We start from the raw sequence: 23,376 nt of genomic DNA, 5'->3' as shown, positions 1-23,376 counted from the left end.
ATTAACACAGAGGCATTCCAGAAATTATACCAAGGCAGCAGGTCCAATGAAAGTCAACACATGCATTGCCTTTTCTCTCACCTGAGGCCAAATGATTTATTGCCAGGGCACAGCAAGGGCCAGATACTCCTTAATAACAGGGAGTACCAGAGCACAGTAGCACTGCTGGCAGAGCAAAGGCCAGCCACAGGCCCTCCCCATCACCCCTGAGCAAGGCAGCCTCAAGGGCAGCAGCCAGGTTTATCCAAGAGTCCAGATCTCCAGAAGAGTCCATAGTGACAAAGCAAGTCTGAGGTCAAGCCAGGAAGCCAACTGATAAGTCAGGATCATCCCAGAGACTGCCTAGCAGGTCTGTGATAAGATAAGACCAAGGTCAAACCAAGAAGTCAATCCACAGGTAACAAGTAACCAGGGCTCTGGCCAAGCACCAGCATAGAAACTCACACTCCTAAAGCACAACTCAAGCCACACTCAGACACCCAGAACTGAGCTTAAATGAGGCTCCTGGGCCTACAGGCAGCGGGTGTGGGGTGGAGATGCCAGGTGAGGCTGGTTGGGGCTATTAAGGCCTATTAGTGCCCCCAGGGCCCTGACGATTACAGAAATAAGTCCTAGCAACTCTCCTTTCAGTCTCTCCACAGACATCAAGAACTGAATCGTGTCAGTAAGACCACACTGATACTCTGAAGCTCATCTTTCCACATCAGAAATAAGCATGTTCAGTAGACATGGCTAATTTTTCCTTCTCTCACTGCTTGCTTAATGGATAAATAGGTTATTTCCATCCCTGTGGTAGGTAATTACTTATGTATGCAATTCTATCATAATAGCTAATCTATCACAATGTATGTAATTGTATATATGTAAATGAAGTGCATCTAAGTTGGGGTCTCAGGTCCTAATGAAAGGGCCGGTGAAATCAGCAGAAGTCTTTCCATTAACTTTAGTAATCTGGATCATACCTCAATATATTAAACAGCTGTAATTTTGTAAACCTTCTTGAGCTTTCTGCTTGGCAAAAAAAAATGCTGAAAAGTTGCTTTTTCCCAAATGGGAGAAATGTTGTGTAAGAATGAAGGGATAGCATGCATCTTCTTGAGCAACAATCCTTGAAAATTACCTAGCATGAAAAAAATCTGTTTTTTAAGAGTGTGGAAGTGTGTTGAGTGTTGTCCCTTGAGCAAAGTACAGAAAACATGCTTCTCAGGAGTAACAGCAATTTAAATTAAAGGAATAATAACTCAGAGCATGCTGGAGGTGGGTTTGGGAACAACTCTAATTTTTAGCATTCAGTTCAACCAAACTAGAATGAACTGCCTTCAGAACAGCTCTGGATCTACTGGAAAAATTTGGCTGTGACAGTATGCATAAAGATCAGTTTATTCCATGTTCATCCTATGTCACTCAAACTTAGCTTCCCCCCCCCCCTCCCCCCATGGTATAGGATCTCTGTTCAGTCCTTTCTGCTTTCCTACCAGTACTCTGACCAGTATAATATCCATTATTTTTGGTTAAAAAAAATGAAAACAGAAATTTGACACTGGCAGCTCTGATTCACAAAAATCAAAATGGAAATCTGGATTCTGGGGACAGGTAATAGAATTACAGTATCACAGGAGCTAATGCATGTTTGCTGTAAATAGCAGGTTAGCATTTATTACCTCATCACATCACACTTCTGGCAGAAAAGCAGAAAACTAGCTTGTTTGGCATTCCAGAACATTTTACCATTCTCTGGACAAGAGGAGACTGAATTTAGCTCTGTTGCTTCCTGCAATAAAACATACAAAATAAAATTCCCACGAGTTTCTCCCTAGTATTCCTTTAGGCAAAGCAGTTGCAGAGATCCCATGACAAGGCTACTAAAGACTAAGATCTCAGTTACTCTCAAGGGAGAGAAAACGCCTCAAGCCTCATGTGAGGATGAGCTGTTGCCTACCACCTTGTCTGACCCTCTCCATCCCTTCTGGCACTATGAATTCCTAAGGCCCTGCGATCCCACTGGTGCCTCCAGTAATCACCTTTCTTCCAGCAGCGAAACACAGGGTGAGAAAATGAGTGGTGGTAGGAGCAGTGCTGATCTTCACAGAGACAATAACTGGGTGTCATGGGAAGTACAGAAGCTCACACAGCCTGCCTTCCCAAAGCAAAGCTTTCTGACAGGCGTTCAGTCTCAGACCCAAACATCTCAGATATATTTCTGTACCTTCGGGGACTCTTCTGCCCTTTTAAACTCTCCTTTGCACGTCTGACCTCTAAATAGGCTGTAAATCCATTGTTAAGAAATGCTTTCTACTTCAACTCAATGTGAAGGTATCTTCTCCCAACCTCATCATTCACCTCCCTACTCCCAGTGATTACTTGCTGTATTATTTGTTTTTAATAATAAAACTTGAAAAAATAAAGCAAAGCCTTCCTGACCAAAAGATCTTTTTCAGTATACATGAACTTTACCCAACCTGAGCTAGCTTCTGCTTCAGCACTGGGTTTATATCCCGCGTCTACTCTGAAAACAAGCTGTCATGGAGCGAGCAGTGAAGCTTCCACTATTTGTGAAGACATAGTGTAACCGTGATTCATAATTCTCTGCTCTTAGCTATACAGTACCATATGCACGAGGAGAACACTCCTCCAGCTCCCTGAGAACATCTTCAGACATGCTAAAATCTCTGCCTACCTTCAAAAAAGGAAAATGGAAGAGCATAAAAAAAAAAAAAAAGAGGAACCCAAACACTCTATTCATTTGTATTTAGAGTAGATAGAAAAGGTTTCTTAGTCAAGATCTATACGTTCACTTTACCACAGTAGAGAGAAAAAAAAGTTTCACTCTATCATTTATATCCTAATGCCAGTGTTACAGCCAGAAAGGGCTTCATGTAGATAACTTCTTTCCATTGGATTTTTCCCCCCTGATTCACAGAACAGTACTGCTGCCAGGCACATGTTTTAATACAAATGGAAAACAAACAAGTTAGCCTGAGAATGGCTGTGTCTATTCTGGATTCAAATGAGTTGAAGTGACTTTTCTTCACATGGTAGCAATGCTGTATATTTACTGTTGTGTCTCTCATGCTGCCTTTACGTCAGTAGCTGTTTTGGCGAAATCGCTAATCACCTTCTTTAACTTCTAGTCTATTAATTTAAGCACAGTGTTATATGGAGATGTATTTGTATCTTCCAGTGATCGGTGAAATCGTGGACTTTTGATACAGAAGAATTTTTACATTCATTCTGAATAAGACAGTCCCTTTAAAGAAGCATGCAAACATTTTGTCAACAATGAAATCTATCAGATGAAGGAGCTGTTTTCCCAGAGCATGCAAACATTTAAACAACTTTAACTGACATGCTTGTCTCAGCTCAGATTGGCTCCTCTATCTTTCTCCATCCTCCTCTTTGCAAGGGTCTACTTACTAAGGAATTTTATTTACTGTCCAATAAATATTTACTGTACTGGAAGCTAAAATACACCCCAGATTATTGCGCTGTGCTAAATAACAGTGACTGTCCTCTCTTTGACATCACTATTTTATAATAGCAGTGTCCAAATAAAGGATACACAGAGCTGAGTTGAAAACTGACTGGTAACAATGTACTGATGTTGGAAGAACGAAACAAGGAGGAGAAAAAAGCTACCTGCAGAAATTTAGGTAGTGAAAAAGGTAACTTAAGTCTGCCTATCCAAGCCAGTGTTACATAACAAGATGCAAATAATAAAAAAAAAAAGAGAGAGAGAGAGAGAGTAAGAAAAAAAAAGCTTAGATTTCTTGTTCTAAGGCATTCTATAACTCTCCTTGGAACAGTTCAAATGCTAAATCCCCCTTGTACAAAGCTTTCCTGGCATCCTGGTCTGATCTGCTTCTGCCCTCTCAGTGCTGTATTTAAGCCTTACATTCTTTTAGCCCCTCACATTGCTAAACCTATGGCTTCTACTTAGAGAAGAAAAATCTTATTTGTGCTTTTTTTTCTACCTGCTGGAATGTGCCTGACAGCACCAAGAGGCCCTAATTGCCCTGATCAGCCTCATCTGAGGTCTCTACCCACGCACAGTCTGCCCATTGACCCAGGAACTGCATTTAAGCCCAGGCCCTCACTCTTGGTCCTTGTCTGAGCTGTACTGTAGATATGTTTGGGCTCAATCTGGTGCCTTGCTGGGCTGAGCTTGCCCTCAGACCTGTCTCATTGCTTGGGGCTTTTGTGGTGCTCCCTGGAACTGCTCTGCTCCCTGGTTCAGGTACTAAGGAGTGTGGCCTATGGTGGTGAGAGTGCTGCTCCTGCCTGTTTGTTCCCCATGGCTCCCTGCTCACCTGCCCAGGCAGAGCAGCCTGCTCTTGCTGCTCCCTAACAGCCTGCATGGTGAGTAAAGCATGCAGAAGGCAAGTTCTGTTTCAAAGGGGCTGAGAGGAGAGAGAACCCCAGCTACATGAAGGAGGAATGAGGGGGAAAAAGTGGCAGCCACAGTTCCCACTATGGAACTCCAGCAGCCAGAGAAGCAAGAACTGTGTTTAATGAAAAACACCTAAACTGGGTTGCTGTTGACTTGCTTGTTGCTGGTGCTAAGGCTGTAGCTGGGGCTCTTCAGTGGAGTCTCCTCTGTGTAATGATGTTTATAGCTAGCCAAAGTACATACCTGCTGAGGGGAAGTAACTGTTTACTGAGTAAGTTGGAATCAGAACAGTAGACTGTGGTTTCTAGAGCCTTTGAGAAACTTCTGAATTACTATGGGTCTACATTGCCCAGTTTGGGTCCTTCTCCACTAATGCACAATGTGTTATTATTTTAAATGATTTCTCAGTGTCACTACACTTATCTGTAGCGTGTACAGAACTAACAGAGTCTGTGGCACAAACTATGGCCAAAAGGTGCACATGGACATGAAAGAGGTAATCTTTCATTCTGTATATTATTCTCTCATCCTCATAAGCTTTTTTAAAAAAACTCCTTCCAACATGAATACTCTTATATCCTCATAATTCAATTGCTTTTTGCAAGTCAGCCCATGAAGGATATAAAGGGATAGTGTTCTGCAACTCCAAAAAACTCCCACATTCTGCCCTCTTTGGTCTAAGAAAAGATTAGTGGTATGTATTTTTGGATGCTGTAGATCCATTACCTGTGCTTAAAAATTATCCTGGCTTATACGTAGCATTTTGGAGACAATGGGCAAACTAAAAATAAATGGGTCCAAACCTGCCCACAGATGCAGTTTGTTACTGTCGCTTCCAGTTCACTGCAGTCTGAACTGTGAGTCAGTCGCTCAGGACTCTGCAGGCTCAGGTTGTAGTTCAGATAAGAGAAACTAGTGAGGAGACATGAGGAAAAGAGGAGATTTTTAAGACACAAACACTTTCTTGACACTTGGAGGTTGTCTGCAATGGGTTTAAATCGACAACAAAAGACTGGGAATGTTGCAAAGATCCCGCATTAGAAAAATGAAGTAGAGCTGCTTAAAGCTGGTGCGTTCTTTTGCTTTCAAAATATGTGCTAGTGTGATGGATAATGAGTTCTCCTAGTTGTAACAGGTAGATATTTTCTTGGATAAAAAGAGGTTCTGATATAGATAATACACAGAATACTGAAAGGCAAAAATGTGCAAATGTATAATTCCTACTGTCAAAGAGAGACACTATTACTGAGAACAATAAACACTTGACACATAGGGCAGCCTTGTCTCATACTTGGGCAGTTCTTCATGAAATCAGCTCTTCAGAACAATCGTACCTCTGGGATTATTGTTATGTTTCTGTCAAAGATGAGAAGCTCTCTGGATATGCAGCTCCAGTAAGCCACTCCGTTCTCCTATGAATACGAAGCAAAAATTTTAGTATATAGGGGGGATATGCATGTCAATAGTTCCCTAATTCTCATTAGGAATACCTTGATTGTTCTTGCTGTGCAGCTTCTTGATCACAAATTACATGTATGAATTAGAGCTGCCATTTGTAAGTGTATTAAACTTTGTGGAAACCACTTTATTGGTAAATCTAAAAGTGGCAGTTTATGAGCTTTCTTGTAGAAACTCCTCTGTTTCTTTTGAGATGATCAGATGTTCACGTTTGCCACCTCATAATTTTAATCTCAGCTAGGGGGAAGGTAGGGATAATACAGGGATAAACATTTATATTGAAAATGGCTTATATAAACTATTCATATCCACCCAGGCTTTGGGCACAGGTAAGCATCAACTTCAATATTATGTACTTAAATATTAAAATGATATATAACAAATCTGTTACTTTTTCTCCTGCTCCATTTTAGCAAATCTCAGGCTACAACCATTCACTTATATTGGTTGCTCCCTTTTTATGGGGTCTCAGATTGTAGCAAATCTTGCCTCAGGTCAGCATGAGAAATCAGTGGAAATGTCTCCGTGAGTTCAACCCTCCCACTTCCTGACAGAGGAGAAATCAAAGCTAGAAGCCTTCATGCAAGGCTTATGAAGTGCTGCTAATCACTTTCTCAGGCTTTGTTTAACTGAAATATTAGAATGCGCAAGTTCCTTTTAGTGAAAGTGAAATGTCGCCACCTCTCCTCACAAATGCAGGGAGGATTTCAGCATAGTCACCAGTGGCTTGGGCTGTCTGTGTACATTAGCCTTAGAAAAAGAGTGACTGATACAATCATATACCTGCAGAGGAACTTGGCTCTAGCCAAAGCTTGTTTAAAGACTTGTTTAAAAACTGTTTAAAAAAAGCTTGTTTAAAAACTGTCAGCACAATCCCACAAGGATGCTATTTAATTTTTTTTAATGCTAGTGCAGACTCTTTTCCACCTGATCTGATGCACAGAATACCACAAAGATTTAAGTATATGCTAGTTTCAAAATAAAAAATCACATGTCCAACAGGAATAAAAACAAAGGTCCGATTCTGCTCTAAATGACATCAGTAATCTGGAATAGTCACAGCATGCTTACTGCAGATTGAAAATAATGCAACAATGTCCAAACTTCCCCAAGAATTTCTTTACCATAATTTGTTATGGTTTCTGAAAGCAGCCTTTAGATCGTGTCCAGAGTCTACCCAGAAACCAGAAGAGGAATAAAACAGTGATTCATTCCCAATTCCAAGAACCAACCCATATACTGTTTCTAGATAAATATACAGAAAATAAAATGTGGTCCAGTAGGAAAGAAGACAAATGTGAGACCATGTGACACTTTCAGACTGGGAGAACTGGGATTCCTGAGTCCAGAGAAGAAGGGGCTGAGGCAAGATGATGAGTCCCAAATACTTAAAAGGTGTTGCAGCGTTCTGTCCAGCACAGGACAGATAGGGTGAGCAGTGCTGTAAAATTACAGCAAGGAAGAGTTAAGTGCATTTGGGAAAACTATTACATGGGAATGTACCCATGTAATAGATGGCCTGGAATAAACTGTCTTAGGAGACTTTGGAGGATGCTATCCCAGAGGATTTTCAAACCCGACTGGACAAATCTTTGCAATAGAAGACAGATCTACGGATAGTGTATTGGATCATGGGGATGGACCACTCCTCAAATTGCTCTCGACCCTATCTTCTGGGAAATGTGACCTGCTAGGAGAAAATCATAGGGAATGGATATTTTCTACTGATTTTGACTATATTGCTGCTTCTAATAACAGCAATTTTGCTTCCCTGGATTTGTTAGGCATGCAGTCAAGGGACTGCCCTTTACATGGGTGACACTGATGTCGGTATCCTGGTAACTCCTGCAAATAAGCTATCATCACACACTTGCGATAATGTTGCGTTGAGTAATAACTTGGTAACCAAGTGACAGTAACATTCAAAATTGCAGTGAGACAGAGTAGTGCCTCACAGAGGCTTCAATAAATTTCCAGGTGTTTGCATTGATTATGGCTGTTAGTTGCAGAATAATCACTTTCTTTCATTTTTCAATATCATTTGTATTTGCTGAACAAGAGGCTATCAGACTTGGACATTAATAGAAATACCAGCTTCTGTAAGCTTTAAGTGTTGGTATTTTTTTTTGCCAGTTGTAAGGCACATTCCCAGTGCCTATACAGTCTTATAGAAACAATTATTTTCAAGCAGGGAGAGTGGTTTGAGAGAAAACACCAGGGCACGTGTTTGACAATTTTCAAAAATAGGCAAATAGGCTATAAGGGATGATAGGTCAAGCAGAGATGTATCTGGAAATGAAGATGGGCAAGCAGTTCTCTGACCCTTCTACAGACAAGTCAGGCTTGAGACAATTGGCAAGATGTCATGCTTCACTAGGCCCACTCTACATCTGTCCCAGGACAGCTGCAGTGCAAGAAACAGCAGAGCCAGCATATATCTATTAGAGCTCCTTAGTTTGGTTCTACATCTGCTGTTTCCACCTTATTACTGAAGCTGACATCATTGGTTGGGTACCAACAGGAAAAGAGAGTAGGGAGCTAGTAGAAGAACCATAAAAAGAAGAGATGTGAGCCAAAGTAATGGGCTAGGAGGGCTTTAAATGAATTAGCAACCCACACGTGTATGGAAGGGTAAGACTACTTTTATCAGGGAAAAGTAAGAAAATTTCTCAGGCTGAGGAAATTCAATCACAAGATGAGAACCTTGGTGAAAGCTTGTATCTTGTGTTTGTCCTACAGCAAGAATTAGGAAGACTTTTAAGTGAGAGAACCTAGAGACAGGTCTAAACTCAAAGGGAGCTCCGTGACAAGCAGGACAGAATGGTTTCCACAGGGACTTAGATGAAAAGATTTGCTGAAGTAGGAGGAAGGTTATGAGCTATGGTTTAGCCATGATGAATTTAGCACAATGTTAAATTATTCATGAGTAAATTTTAGCCAAGGTTCTCATCTGGATAGAGGATGAGTAAAAAGCTAGATCTGTGAGTCCTCAATAAGTGCTGATAATTGTATATTTGCATATAAAATGAATCATAGAGAAAAATGTGGCAGAAGAGAACAAATAGAGGCATTTGGGCTTCCCACATCCAGAAAACTGGAGAGGAATTGGAAGAACTTTCAAAGACGCGCTGAGGGGAATGATCAGAAGGAGGGAGGACGGACATCCAGGAACTCACAGGAGTCAAGGGAGTATGAGGTTTTGAAAAAGCATATCAGCACAGTCAGGGAATGAGGATGAAGTACCACTATTGACCGAGTGTTCGCTGTAGGCTTTGGCGAGAACAACTACTGACTTAGGAAATAGCTCACATTTTTTTTTTTTTTGCTTTATTTACTAAAGGGCTAACTAAAATATTAAAGTAATGCTTTGTTTAAAAAAGAAAACTAATCTTGTGTAGCTCAAATTATTCTTACACTCGCGAAAGTTTCTGGGAAAATTTCGGAAAGTGCATAAACCACTTGGATGCTTCTGAAAAGCTCATCTCTCCATTGCTTTGCACTGTCAGTATTGCAGACAGCTGGACACTTAATCTGATCCAGACATTCCTGACTAACTGAAACCATGATTGCAGCACATCTCTGGTACAACTCCCTTGAAAACACCGACAGGTTTTTGTATTTATTTCCATTCTTGACTAAATATCACCCTCTAACTGCTGCTCTCCAGCCTTTTTTTAGGGAACCTTGCCTTGCATAACTGAAGGACAGTTATATAAAGGATTCCACAGCTCTTGCATGAGAATATCAGGTGGGAATTTATCCAGGGTGCTTAGTTTCTTAAGCAGTCAGAAACAGAAAAGACTTTAACATAACAATGTAAAGGACTCTTAATGCCAGGGACAAGTGCCAAAACACTTTGTTAGAAAACAGAGTGCTCATGTTAAGATTTCCTGGGACAGTTTGGCTATGTTTATTAACTGTAGGAATTTTTTTTCTTGTGCCAGCACTGATGTGTGATCATAATATGCAAAAATCTGTCTAAAATCTGGTGAACTTCCAAGGAAGAGACAGTTATACAAGCTCTATGTACAAAGTTCTTATTAACAGAATCCATATTCAGTCCTGCTTTGCACATGTTCAGCTAGAACTGAAATCAGTGGGTTTCATAATGACTGGAGGTCAGTCCTCAGTATCCACTGCAGAACTTCAGCCAGTATAGGCAGGTCCACGTTTGCATTGGAAGGTACTGTTTATGCTTTCCTCCATTTTGTTTGTAGCTCAGTTTGATTAAATAGCTTTGACTAGTTTTTCAGAGAGCCTGAGGGTTCATGACACCAAATAGAGCTACAAGCTGTTAGCCACAAAAAAAAAAAACGGATATAACTTGCGGCTTCTCTTAAATGAAGAACTAAGGATCCAATAATCCAAAAGTTCTTGTTGAAAAACATGGCCTAAAAATCTATAGCAATGGTTAATATATTCTTCATATATTCAGTCACATGAGGACTGTCCTGCTTAATGGACTGAACATGGGATGCAGAAAGGCCCAGAGTAGATTTAGTCTTGCCTCATCTCCAGAGCTTTGATCTTGTCCTAACACGGCACCTCCTGTACTTGAGGTGGGTAATTCTCCTGCACTGCATGGGCAGATGAAGTTAAGAGCATGTGTAAACAACCTACTAGACTGGAGCCAGAGTGTTCAGCACTGTGTAACCCAAACCCAGAAGTTTATTTTAATACTAACCTGGCTCAGTTGTGATTAGAGATAATTTCCAGGTAAACGTTGTTCGAAAATGGTTTGGACCTTGATCCTGCTAGCTGTTTGGCAGAGGGGAAATCCTTTTTCTCTGCACGGAAATGCTCTCATTTCAGTGAGGCTCTGCCACTTAGGTCTGTCCTAGTGTGAATTCTGATCTTAAATCCTTCCCACGTTGCTCTCTGATGGGAACAAAGGAGGGTAGAAAAACTCTTCTTCTTTGCGCCTGTGCTTTGCTTTTGGCAGGCTTCTTCAGAGCACTGGAATCTTGCACTGTCCCTTTCTGGTAGGTCTGTGCATCCTGACTGACTGCAAAGCAGTCTTTAATATCTTCAAAATTATAATCAACGGTCGCCTGTTTTATTTCTTCGCTTATTCCCTGATCGCTTTTCTTACAGCATTATGTCAAAGAAAGTGATCTGGTGCTATGCTTTCATTCTTGTTTCTTTTAATGGACCAAGGCCACTCCTTTTCTATTGAGGAAGAGCATGAAGATCATACTTCCTAACACTTTCTAAAACCATAATGAAATTGAAAGATAAGCCCTGATAACACTTCAGAATTACTGAGGAACAAAAGGTTCACTTACTTTTAAAAGACTACATAAAAATACTGATTTACAGATTTGAATCTACAGTTACTAATGAAGCTTTTCCTTTAATTAGGAAGAAAAAGTCAGGCAATACCACATTTCTTCATCTCTATTCCAGGTCCAAGAGTCTGTATAGGGTAAACCTTTGCTTGGGGAGAATTATTTCTCATCTTGGCAAGCATCCTGAAAAACTGAGGGGAAAACTGGGGATGCCTGGGACTAATGAGGCAACATCACCAGATCTGGCCCCACGTTTTGGATTCACTCCATCCCACCTGACTTCAAAATGGTGCTGAAACATTGCAGGGAGCTAAAAAAGTGATCAATGGTGTGAAATAGGTAACTGTTCTTAAGGCATAACACATAGAGGAGTAACTGAACTGTAAATTTACAGTATAGTAGCTGTTCTTTATTATCCCATTAATTGAGACTTCAGTCATATATTGAGAAAGAGGGTCTTTTGCTTTTTTTCATTCACAACAAGCAAATTTCATATGAAAAATTGATTGGGAAGCTTAAAAAGTTGTACAAAGCATTGTGTTTGTTTCTTTATTAATATTTTATTTTGTACATTGCTCAAAAGAATATCACCAGCTTGCCTTGAACTGCTTCACTTGTCCCATTTACTGCTGTTGTGGATTTGTAAATAGAATAGGGCAAATAAAATCAATATGTGAACACAGACCTGCCTGTGACACCTGTCTGCAAACACCTGAGTCCTTGGAAAATAAGACTGATGCTCTCCCAGTTTATATTTGCTACTACACAACTACCTTTTGGCTAAATATTTCTCTCCACAGAAAACGGATTAGCTGTAGTTTGGCCGTATCTGAAAATGCTAATGTGTTAAACCTCAAAAGATTCAAGCACCTCAGGTATGATGAATTTTCATCAAATCCAAGGCAGGTTTGCTTGAATTCCTGCCTACGCTCCCAGTCAGGTATTCCTGAGCTGGGTCTCTTTCCCTCTTTACCAACCCCCCCTCCCCCCCCCCCATCATCATCCTTTCATGATAGGCATGCCTCAGATCCATATGTCCAAAACAGACCTGCACGGGCGCTACTAACAGTGAAAGACATCACCATGTGAAAATAGCTCCCTGCATTATATCTGCCCGAGTTTCCTGCTAGCCTGAATAAAACTGTCGAGAATGCAAATTTTACAAGGAGCTGCAGGATCCTGGGAGCACGCGTTTTGTGTATGTAGCTCATCTGCTGCTTTTCTCCACGTTTCCAGGAGACAACAATTTCAGGGAAATGTCTGTTTGCTTAATATCCCAAGATTTCCTGTGAATTAGAAATCCTTCCAGGCAGGCCTGTCAGCCACGCTGCAACAGCGCTTATCTAAATAATGCAACAGTGACCTCTGCTGTACAGAGGACAAAGGTGTTTCACGTTAGCTCGGCTCAATTAAACTTCCCATTAGTGTTTTTCTAGGTAAGTCGAAACAAATTTTTCAAAAGCAAGTATATTTGCCTGGATTCCTTTTTAGTTATACTAATAGGAGGACTTCAGACCACAAAAGAATGTTTTTCAACTTATTGGCATGAATATACGACAACTTAGCTGTAATGCTTTTGCAGGATATCAAAGATAATAAGAGCGATAAATGAGCCTTGAACTACTCTCATAAAATATTTATGTTAATTTTACTGGGAGGGAGCCTAAGGCACAAGCCACTGGGTGATTTGCCCAAAGTCATATCTAGAATCAATGGGCAGAGGCATCCAGTTCAGGAGGGTTCATGATTTCAAGTCTGACGCTTTAACCACAAGATTATCCCTCCCTTTCCTGTGCAGGATCAGCAGAATATCAACCACCTAGAAGTGGCATGTGCCACACCCGTACGTTATGCTTCACACCACCCATATGGTTAGAAAAAGCAATATAAACTGCAGGACAGACAGGATGTTTATTTTCAGTTCCTGAATCCACTTGGTCACATGTGAGCACAGAGCCATAAAAGCAGTCATAAGCCTCTTGGTTTGATTTTAACAACAGAGTTTGTGGAACTCTGTGGAAGTCAATGGGTGCAGCACGTAAAAACTTCTCTCCTTCCCCTCTCCTCCCATCACTAGCTCTTCATCTTTGTCTCCACTCAGTCCTGGGGACCAGGACCTGTCCCTACACTGCATCCATCCAGAATTTGGGTTCGGCTCCCCTATCCGTCCCTCATTACTGCACACTGACTAGTTCAGTCAAACAGGCTGAAGGTGGTGTGGAGCAAAGATCTGTGATCCTATACTGCCATTTCAGGTGAAACGGGCAGATCTTCACTCAGTCCTTCCAGCCATAAGCAGAAAGTTTTCTGGTAGTGTTGTGAATTTATTATTCATTTACCACTGACAGCGACTCCTAACTGTGCTGATAATAAGAGAAGGAAAAATAATCCTAAAAATGCTGTGAAGTCCAATTCCTACAGCACTTCTGAACTCTCAGATGTGCAGAAGCAAAGGACAGCAAGCAAGCTGGCTTTTGGTAGTATCAGTGAAACACTAAAGCCAACTGTTGACTTCTTCTGAGACTGTGGGCATCACTTAGCAATCGTCCAAAAAAAGAGGAAACTCAGGGTTAGAATTACCCCAACTCCAAAATAAATACTGTGGACTTTCCCCCGGCTGCCCTTCTTCAACCCCTCCTCTGTGCTCTTCCCTATAAGCAAACCAGGACTACAGTCCTATTCCTCCTCTCTTTCCCTCCAGACTTTCTAATGACATCTTGCACATGCATCCCAGTTTGCCCTGATTTCAGAAAGTCTTACCTATGTGCCACTTAGAAAACATACCCACTACAGATCCTGACCCACAAAAGTACCTCAAACCAGCCCAGGGACGAGAAAGAAATTAGCAGTCCCAGCACTGAGCTCAGCACGGGCTAATCTTCACAGCTTCTTGGCAAAGCTTCTTGGCCTTGTGTTGCCGTAGCTAAACCGTGTAACACTGATGTGACTAGCTCTATATTACCCTGTATCGTGTAGTGTATAAGCACCCTTAACTTCTGTGCTTCGATTTCCCATCCAGAACGTAACCATTCCATTTTCATTTGACTCACGCAATTCATATTTGAACCTATCCATAGAGGAGGAGATCTCTTCCCATGTGTATTTACGGTTCTTCACACAAGCCTGTCTGACTACAGAACCAAAGAGCTGATGTAAGTGAAACAAACATGTAATAATTGATAATTACAACTGAGGGAAAACGTAAATTCCAGCATACTGATACAGTGTTAGATAAATGAGTAAAAGCTAAGGCAGTGTGCGGTCAGCCTTAACATCTTTACCTTTTCTGAAGTCATGCCTTCTTGCATTAACTCAGAATTAGGCTCTAAATTTCAGCTGCTTGGAGATTACATCTTCATTACGTCAGACCTGTATCTGTCCTCTACACTGCAGGTTTGTGGTTTTAGAAGTACTTGCTAAGATAATTCCTAACTGACTGTTTTCATCAAAAACCATTTCATTCTTCAGTTCTGTTTCTATTCAGCTTTCTTTCTGTCTTCAGTAAGGTATTTCCTCCAACCTTCAAGTTTTTTTGTGAACGCTGTTCTTCGCTCCTTCCAGTTTTTCAGCATTCTTTTCAGAGACATGCTAGAGCTGGGTGCAGATTTCCACCTCACCAGTACCTTCTATAGACATCAGTGCCCTGCTCCCATCTCCCTTGCCCCCATATCATTTTTGGGGGCACCACTTTCCAGGATAAGTCTCTGTTACCGAGTCTGGCTCACCTTTCTTGCTCCACGATGCCTTACCCTGCCTTTACATGCCCTGCCTTTACAACAAAAAGCATTTTGTTGGAATGGGCCCAGCAAGCGAAGAATCTAGCTCTCTCTTACGCATTGCTCTTTAACTTTCCACCCTTTTTTGCATGAATCACACAAATTTATCATGGTATTTCACATTTAGTTTCAGATTACGAATGACATTAGGCATTAGGCCTTCTACAAACCCCTGCGAAACCCTACTAGAGATACATTAATAGCAGTTCTCCCCAACAACTACTTTCTTAGATTTTCCCGTTAGTTAGCTCACCATCAACTTAATATCTGCTTACTGTTTGTAAAAAGTCTGTTTACTTTTGTAAATATCTGGTTTTATTTGGAATGTCATGGCATACTAAAGCTCTTCACAAAAGTCTATGTATATTACATCAATGCAGCTATAACTTGAACTCATAATCTCAAAGGATGAGGTTAGTTTTCTTTGAAATAAATATTTCCTATCAAAATATGTCAGCTGACATTATATTCTAATCCCTTCTCAGATGAATCTTTCCCCTGCTTCTCTAAGGATCTTGCCCAAAATTTATGTCAAGCAAACTAGTCTGCAGTTACATGTTCATTTCCTCTTTGCATCCTGGCACAAAAAACAACACTCTTCTGGTTTCACAGAAGTTTTTTGAATACATTTTATAACTGCAAAATATTTCATATTTGAGTCAAATAATATAATTTGGATTCATGCCTTTGGAATGCTTTGTATTTATGCCATATTGGCACAACATTTGTAACATTCCTTGGAGCTAAATGTCTCAGAAAGCTGGGATAAATAGATTATGTTACTGATACCCAGCAAATACATTCTCTGTACCAGTATGTACACATATTTCACTTAGCATTCCTGAAAGTTTTTCTCCAAATGAAATTCAAATGTATCTGTAAAGCTTCCCAGATTGATGGAATATCCTCCTATCGTGACTAGTGTCAATATGGTGTTTGTAGCAGCAACTGTCATACCATCCCTCCTGCGGGAGCAGTATGTAAATTGGTGGCTTTTCAACTTACGATAAATTTAATCAAAGAACTCAGTAAGTTTGGTCAGATTGGTTTTCTGGGACCAAGAAGTAGACTAAATCTTTCTGGAGACGACAAATGGATGATCACCAGTACTCTCAGATTTGGTAAAACTAAGTATCTAGAGACAAGAGATCTCTTCAGCTGACTCTCTGAGAACTTGTGTTTGCAAATGATTCATAGTCCAATGAAAAATATGTCTTGCAGTTGATATTTAATACTCTCTGTGGTTACTTTAGGATTAGAAGGTGTTTTTTAATCTTTAGCTTACACAAGTATTCATCCTGCTTTTGTCAAATATCCAATAATTGCTTTATACAGAAATATTTCATTGTTGTGGTGGTGTCTGAATCACAAATAACTTTAATGTCACCCTCTAAGAATGAGCCTCTTCCATGGCTAGAATGAGATATGCCTGTTTTTTTTCTTCCTAATGTATTTTTCCAATTCTTTTTTCAGTTTTGCACCCCAAACTAGGTGAGATAATACACCACCACTAGGGATAATACATCCCTAGTTTCTCTGACGCATTGATTTCAGGTACAAGCCTCCTTCTCCAGTAGTCCCATCCAGCCTTCCAGCACACTGGATTTCTTTTAACCAAACTGAACATAGTGCTTTCAGTTGAAGACAGAGCCGAGTCCCCATGATGACTGCCACCTCTGCTGTGGGCACTCTGGTATAATATCCATTGTTATACCGAACAGTGCGCTTTATTTGTGAGACTGTGAAGCTCCATTTACATAAACATGTGAGAAAAAGGTATGTATATCTGACGAAAAGCAGAAGAGGGCATTAAAGGCTTGCAGCAGTCTTCAGAGGAAGAGGAGAAACATCCTCATCGTAGTAGTCTGTAAACACCTAACTAAAGAACTGGACCTTTCCCTGTGTTGGTCGTGCAGTTTTGCGGTAACTTAACGCTACAAGCTTGCCCCTTGTCCATGTCTACTAGCACATCTCCTAGATGCCTGCTGGAATCCTCTAACCTTTCTGCCTTGCCTTAAAAAACTACCTCTTCTGACCCTGGAACAGAAGGTTTCTGCTCCCTTTCTCAGCTACTGACTCTGCTATAAACTCAAAATCCAGTTCACCTGTGCCTCCCTGTTTAAAACTCTCCACAGACAATATTAGGACTCTCCACAGACAATATTAGGACATGCCATCTTCTTATTTACCATATACCTTCTATTCCTGTCTCCCTACAAATCTCATCGTTGTTGATAATGCTTGTTTTGGTAGTGCTTTCCACCTTAAACATGTGTACTCCTCCCTAAGATTTCATCCTATTACAGCTATTCATTCAGCACTGATACAGAGAAGTACTAATAAATGATCAGAAACTCGTTGTGCTAAGCACTATACAGGTACATCACACTGCTTCAACCACAGACAGATTACAGTCCTTCCAAACAATAAGATAAAACAAAGGAAGGGAGAGCAAATTTGTGGAAGTCAGCAAAAGAAAACAGTAGCAACACTGTACAGCCCAGCAAGAGATACTGTACTCTCAACACATGAAGGGTTTCAATTAGGGCCAGAAACAGACTGACAGTTTCCACCCTATTACCATTTTCTTTTAATCTCTAGTATTTCTTGTTTTTGCCATATGTCTGCAATACTGGCACGCATCTTGAGATCAACCTTGTAAGTAGATGCTATAAAAAGGAAAAACAATTATGTAATGGTGTATGCTCTTGGTCAATGCTGAAAGGGACAGTTTTCTCGCTGAAAGCAATCTAAAAATAGGTCGAAGATTCTTTATGAGACTCAGAATGAAAGGGGATGTCTTACTTCAAGTAAAGCTACAAAAATTTGCCAGAGAACCCTACGGACACAGCAGTCGGAAAAAAATTCCACCACATTTTTCACAATACTGAATGGATAAAAGTGAGAAGTAGTGGTAATGTGGAAGTTGGACAAAATAAAATTGCGTTGAGGTTCAAGAAAATAAAATTAGATTTCTTTTAGTACTTTTCTATTCTTGTGCATACAGCACTGTGAACTCAGTTTCTTTAAAAATAAGCTATCTTTGCAGTTCAGTATATACACTGGTTTTTCAAAACATGCATAATATCGTCTTGAAGGGTTAATACTCTCTTTCGCCTTCCAAATGATATGTGATGTGTTACAACATTAATATAATATATTGATATGACAAGGATGATTTAATTTTTTTACGTATTTGCCTTTGAGTTTAGTAAGCATTCAGTCTTTCTTCTTCTATAATACTCATCCTGTACATGCAGTACTTAGCTTCTACCATTTCTACTAATTAAGTAGTAGTCAGTAGACACTTACGAGTGGTCGCTGTTTCATTTATACTGCACAGGAAGCTTCATGAGCAGGATAATCCTTCTCTATCTATGAAGTAGCATAGAGGTCTGAAGATAGGTTTCTTAGGAAATCACATACTGTGTGTTCTAAACGTCATTTTCATATCAAACCTGATTCAGGCCATCACATTTGTTATCTTAGGTAGTGACCAGAGCTGCTATCACACAAAAGAATAAAGCACTCCTCTCCAGAGTAGACTAAAATGCATTAGCCTCTAGCTTATGAAGACGCTAAATCCAATGAAATCTATCTATTAGAAACAGCTTAAAGAAGCCTGTTTTCTTCTGCTGCTTCCCTCACGGCTTTCTGCTTGTTGATAAAGCTCGCCTGCATGACTTGTGAAAGTTTATTCTGGAAGGAAACCACTGACATGAAACTTGCAACATCTTTGAAACTGCCCCTATGCTAAGAAAATCAAAAGTTGCTCATCAGTTTGTCATAACCTGCTTTTTTGACCCAGCCTGCTGTTCGCCTTGGCTCCTTGCTCACCAGCCTGGGCAGAGCAGCCCGCTCTTGCTGCTCTCTGATAATAATCAAGATGCTTTGTATAAAAGGAGCAACAAAGTAGTTTCTTCTTGTTTAAAAAAGAATTCCAGTTGACACAGAATAATATGAATACAGGATGAACCATTTCAGTAGCCTTTCTTTTACAGTTTGTTTTTGCTCTGCTCTAACAAAAGAAGTGAAATAAGGCACAGGCGGAGTTAGGTGAGACAAAGAGCAGCTGAGAGGGACAGAACTGAATTATAAGGAGTTCCATCAATACTAATGAAGTATGATCTTCTAAAGGCTTGGATCTTGTGGCTAATAATTTTTTAAAAATTCAAGTATACCAAAGCTGCAGCATAAACCTAGTCACAGTTAAATTCTTTCACAGTTAAATTAAGAGCTTACCTCTTGCTGTAGCATCCCTGATTCATCTTCTCTGTCTTCTATTCAGCTCCTTACTTCCAATCGATTTTTGAAAAGTCAGTGTCTTTGACAATCTTCTTCCTAAGTAAGACACGGTTAAGAGTTTTCAAATAGTTAAAATATTATGGAAAGTACATGGACTGAGACATGGAATGACTTTACCATTATGTTCTTCATAAATTAAGCTTTAGGAAGTTCATGAATTTTTTTCCTTGTGAATTCAGAGAATGCAGTTATACTTAGAATTACTATTAATAAACTGTGACATACAATTTTAGGAGTGAATTCATATTTTTATCTTTCATTGTTGTCAGCCCTTCTGATTGCTTCACTTACTTTTACTTCCATCTGAGCTGTGCTTACAACACATCTATCACACGACACTGTCTTGTAGCAGAGGCTCTTCCACACTTTCGGAAAGCATCAGGAGCTAAATCCTTACAACAGCTAACAGGAGCATGGTGAGGTCCCAAGCTGTGCTATCCCCGAACCGGGTAACAGTACAGTTCTGATGAATAATTTTTTGATAGAATTTAGGACAGAGAAGTTATGCAAATGCTCTACTCAAGCAAGCAAGAAAAGGCAGTACTGAAACTCCATACAAGCCTCTGGCCCTAACTCCCGCATGACAGGGGGAAACTACAAAAACCTTAGTTTCGGTTAACCGATCAAGCCATGCGTAACAACTCAGACACTTAACTGCTGACAGGCCTGATTTACCCTATTTATAAAGGATTCATGACAACAGCTATTATAAGTAATTGGAAACTTAACTTTAGTTTTGGCAGATTTTAAGTGTTTTAGCTGAAGCTTTCCATGTTGGCTGGCTGTATCTTATTGAACAGTCTGGAAAAAATAAGCACGTGAAAAAAGAGAGACAACATTTAGAATGTCCTTAGAAAGTCAAAGCACAAGACTGGCCAAATTTCAGGATAACAATATAATTTTATTTAAAAAATAGTACTGCCATTATGTGTGGGATTCAGTACATAATATGGTATTTGAGTTTGGCCTTTTGGTGTCTCTGTTTTCTAACGTAATTTAAGACAGCCAGCCACTAGTGATGTAAGCGCACATACAAACCTGAGGAAACTGTGGAATTCCCCTTTTTAGGAGTCATCAGTAGTCTTTAGAATTAAGGCTAGAATCATAAGCCAAAGATCTCCTTTTTTCAAAAAAAGGAGCCTAGCTGCCCAGCCATAAATATGCCTGTATTTAGTTCATTACTTTTTATTATATATTGTTGGCAGGTATCAATTAACTTCTCAGTCAGGAGGTAACAACAGACAGGACCCTAGAAACAGGGAGCCTGAGCAAGAACAAAAGCAAGGAATGGAAACAATGTAATTTTTCTTGCTAGTGGATTTAAAAGTTACAGATAAGATAAAACTACTGTAGAGTATCAAATGTCAAACAGGCTTCACCTCTCCCCTTGACATATTTTGAAATAAATTTTATCTCCATTGACTTTCTTACCTAAACGTGTACATAGCTAACTAGCTAACTCCCTTACCTTATTAAATAAGATGCACCAGATTTTAGCAAATATTTTCCACATCAAGATTTAACATGTGCGACACTTTGTGTTGCAGCCTTGGCAGAAGAGCTAAAATACATGACTTACTTGTCTCAGTGAAGATTCTTCCTGATTTTTGCAACAGTTCAAAGCTAATGACTCTGTTAAGCAGCTGAAAATATTTCAGTGCATCACATCCTTTCCTAGAAACACAAATCACAGTTATTTTACAGAAAGATTTTTTCAAAAAAAACCACAAGACACATAATAATACAGTCTGTCAATTTTGACTTGGTTTAATCAGCTTAATGTAAAACAGAACTTATCCTATGCACCCTAACATCAAAGCATTTTACTAGATAATGCTCTCAACTCATCCAGTCAAGCGATTAAAAAAAAAGTCAGATGACCATAAACCATAGTCAGAAGGAAACACATATTTTAAAGTAAATATGTTTTACTCATTCATTAGCAAAGGTCATTTCTATTTGCGTGACTAGATATTTTGACTGAAAATAACAATCTCCTATGTATTACATATTTTATCCCTTACTAGATTAGGAATCTAGAAATTATCCAGAGCTTGCAGCACATCCTGCATAAGCCATAGATGCAGGGGAAAAAAGATGAAATAAAAAAGAAACAGTATTTTGATTATCTGTATTCCTACTGCAGAACGAGAACATCTTGCTGTTTTGGTTGATAAGTGAAATTAAGAACTCTGAACTCATTTGCTCACAAATCATAAAGAAAACTGAAGGGGATAGGGCCTTTCATCCTGCAGCAGACGGTTCTGCTTTTGGAATGGAGAATCGTGCTGACTACAACGTACTCCCCATACATTAAGGGTGCTCTCAATGCTGCAGAGCAGCACCAGGCTCTTACCTTCCTTATTTCATAGTAGCCATTGTGTAAAAACTATTGCACCAGCTGAGTGTCTGGATGACCACTGTACTGAGATTTGGTCACGAAAGAGGCTTTTTTAAGAGCCTATTGAACTTTTTAAATTTAGTTTTTAGATGAAGAGCATCATCAACGCATATGCCCCACCTGCAAGCCCCTAAGACTAAAACGATAGTATTCTTCAGAATAAAAACTTACAGAGTTGTAAAAACCAAACTCCTGCAACCAATTGCTAGACAACTGACATAAGTCATCTCTTACAGATTGGGCTCTAGGGCCTATCACTAGGAAAATGACTTTTGTTTCTGCTTTTGCATGTTCATTTTTAAAGTTACATGTTTTTAGACTTAAAATTCTGTGGTTTGGGACTTTTTTTGGTTTTAAACACTGCTAATTATGGGTCTAGTCACAGGTTTCTTTTTTTTTTTTAAAAAAAAAACATGCTAGACTTTTAAGAGCATAGAAGTGGTATGCTACAGTATGAGACTGTGCTGGCTGCAGTGGAAACGACAAGCAAAAAACACAACCTGTATGCACGCTTGACTAGAGATATCGGTAAAGACTAATAAAACACAACCTGTATGCACGCTTGACTAGAGATATCAGTAAAGACTAATAAAACACAACCTGTATGCGCGCTTGACTAGAGATATCGGTAAAGACTAATTAGCAAGCTCACAGCAGCAGCAAAGGAAGAACAAGTAGTGTCAAGCTCTTCCTGTCTCTTAAATGAGCACAATTAAGAGTGTTTTTGTTGCAGAATTACTTAACCCCAGAGCAACCTCTAGGCACACCTCTTTGAATACAAAGTTTTACTGCTCTTCTCGCTCTACGTGAAACCGCACAGGAAGAAGTGACCTAGAGAGGTCTGAACTCTTCCTTAATTTTTCTCAGCACAAAAAAAAGATCATGATTCAACGAATTACAGATAACTCCCCTCCTGTGACCGAGTTGAGACCAACCCTCTGACAGTCTTAACTACACCAAGTGAGGAGGAAAGAAAGAACAGGACCAGGCCTTGATGCTGACTGCAAACTTCAGAAGCCAGCTTTTAAATCCAAATCCCAGCCCTGCCTAACAGTCCATCTGTCTTTGCAGCTGGTAGCTGCTGGGCACAAGCAGCTTTACCACGTCAGTAAGGATGCAAACAGAGCCCAAGAGCAGGTGGGCAATGCCCAGCAAGGCAGCCTTGCCACCCACAGGAAGCAGTGCTGAGGATGATGGTTTTGTTGTCCCAGAAAGGGGGATCAGGGAGGCCCGCAAGGGCCGGTGGGGCAGGGCCAGCACTCTGCAGTGGGGCAGAACAAGTGCTCGCTGAGCTGCACGAGCGATGATACAGAGAGTCACTAAATTCAGCATACTGACAGCTGAGTGTATGCAGTTGTATTTTGCTGTTTAGCTATTCTTCTGAGGCTTGCATACATTTGTGGCAATATGCCTAGTGCCAGCTGCTTCTCTCACATTTATGAACCTGAGCCTACAAGTGACATTCATGTTATCTGGAGAGACCACACCTTTCCCTATGCCTGCCTGCATTAAGGGGCATCAGCCTCTCTTGCACAATTTCTCAGTGTTTCCTTTTTAATTTTTTTTCATATAGCTCTTTGTTTTGCTACCTACTTTCCCGTATGAGGGAAGCTAAGGGGAAGTGGGTGTATGCGTTACTTCAAGACATGGGTAAGCCTTGGTGCTTTTTTTGTCTCTCTCTGTGTAAAAGGGGAATTTGCAAAGGGTCGGGTTTTTTTGCTGCTACTTCCTGGTAAGAACACAACAGAACAAAGTGCACCC

At 40.2% G+C, this 23,376-nt stretch overlaps 1 protein-coding gene across 3 annotated transcripts in view; it reads right to left on the bottom strand.

The window, feature by feature from the left end:
- Positions 1-19,684, bottom strand: part of OSGIN1 (oxidative stress induced growth inhibitor 1) — a 51,088-nt gene extending 31,404 nt beyond the window's left edge. For 2 of the 3 annotated variants that reach the window (XM_068955718.1, XM_068955719.1), the window contains exons 1-2: positions 19,506-19,682; positions 19,152-19,250 (exon numbers count right to left, since the gene is read on the bottom strand). The gene's annotated coding sequence lies outside the window, so the exon portion shown is untranslated. Of the gene's footprint in view, positions 1-19,151; positions 19,251-19,505 lie in introns of all 3 variants that reach the window. The other variant, XM_068955720.1, reaches the window with a different exon arrangement.
- Positions 19,685-23,376: the final 3,692 nt, after the last annotated feature.

This window comes from Struthio camelus, chromosome 10 (assembly GCF_040807025.1).
Source record: "Struthio camelus isolate bStrCam1 chromosome 10, bStrCam1.hap1, whole genome shotgun sequence".
NCBI classification, from domain to species: domain Eukaryota; kingdom Metazoa; phylum Chordata; class Aves; order Struthioniformes; family Struthionidae; genus Struthio; species Struthio camelus.
Note: the sequence above shows the minus strand (reverse complement) of the source record. Positions and strands in the feature narration are given on the sequence as shown.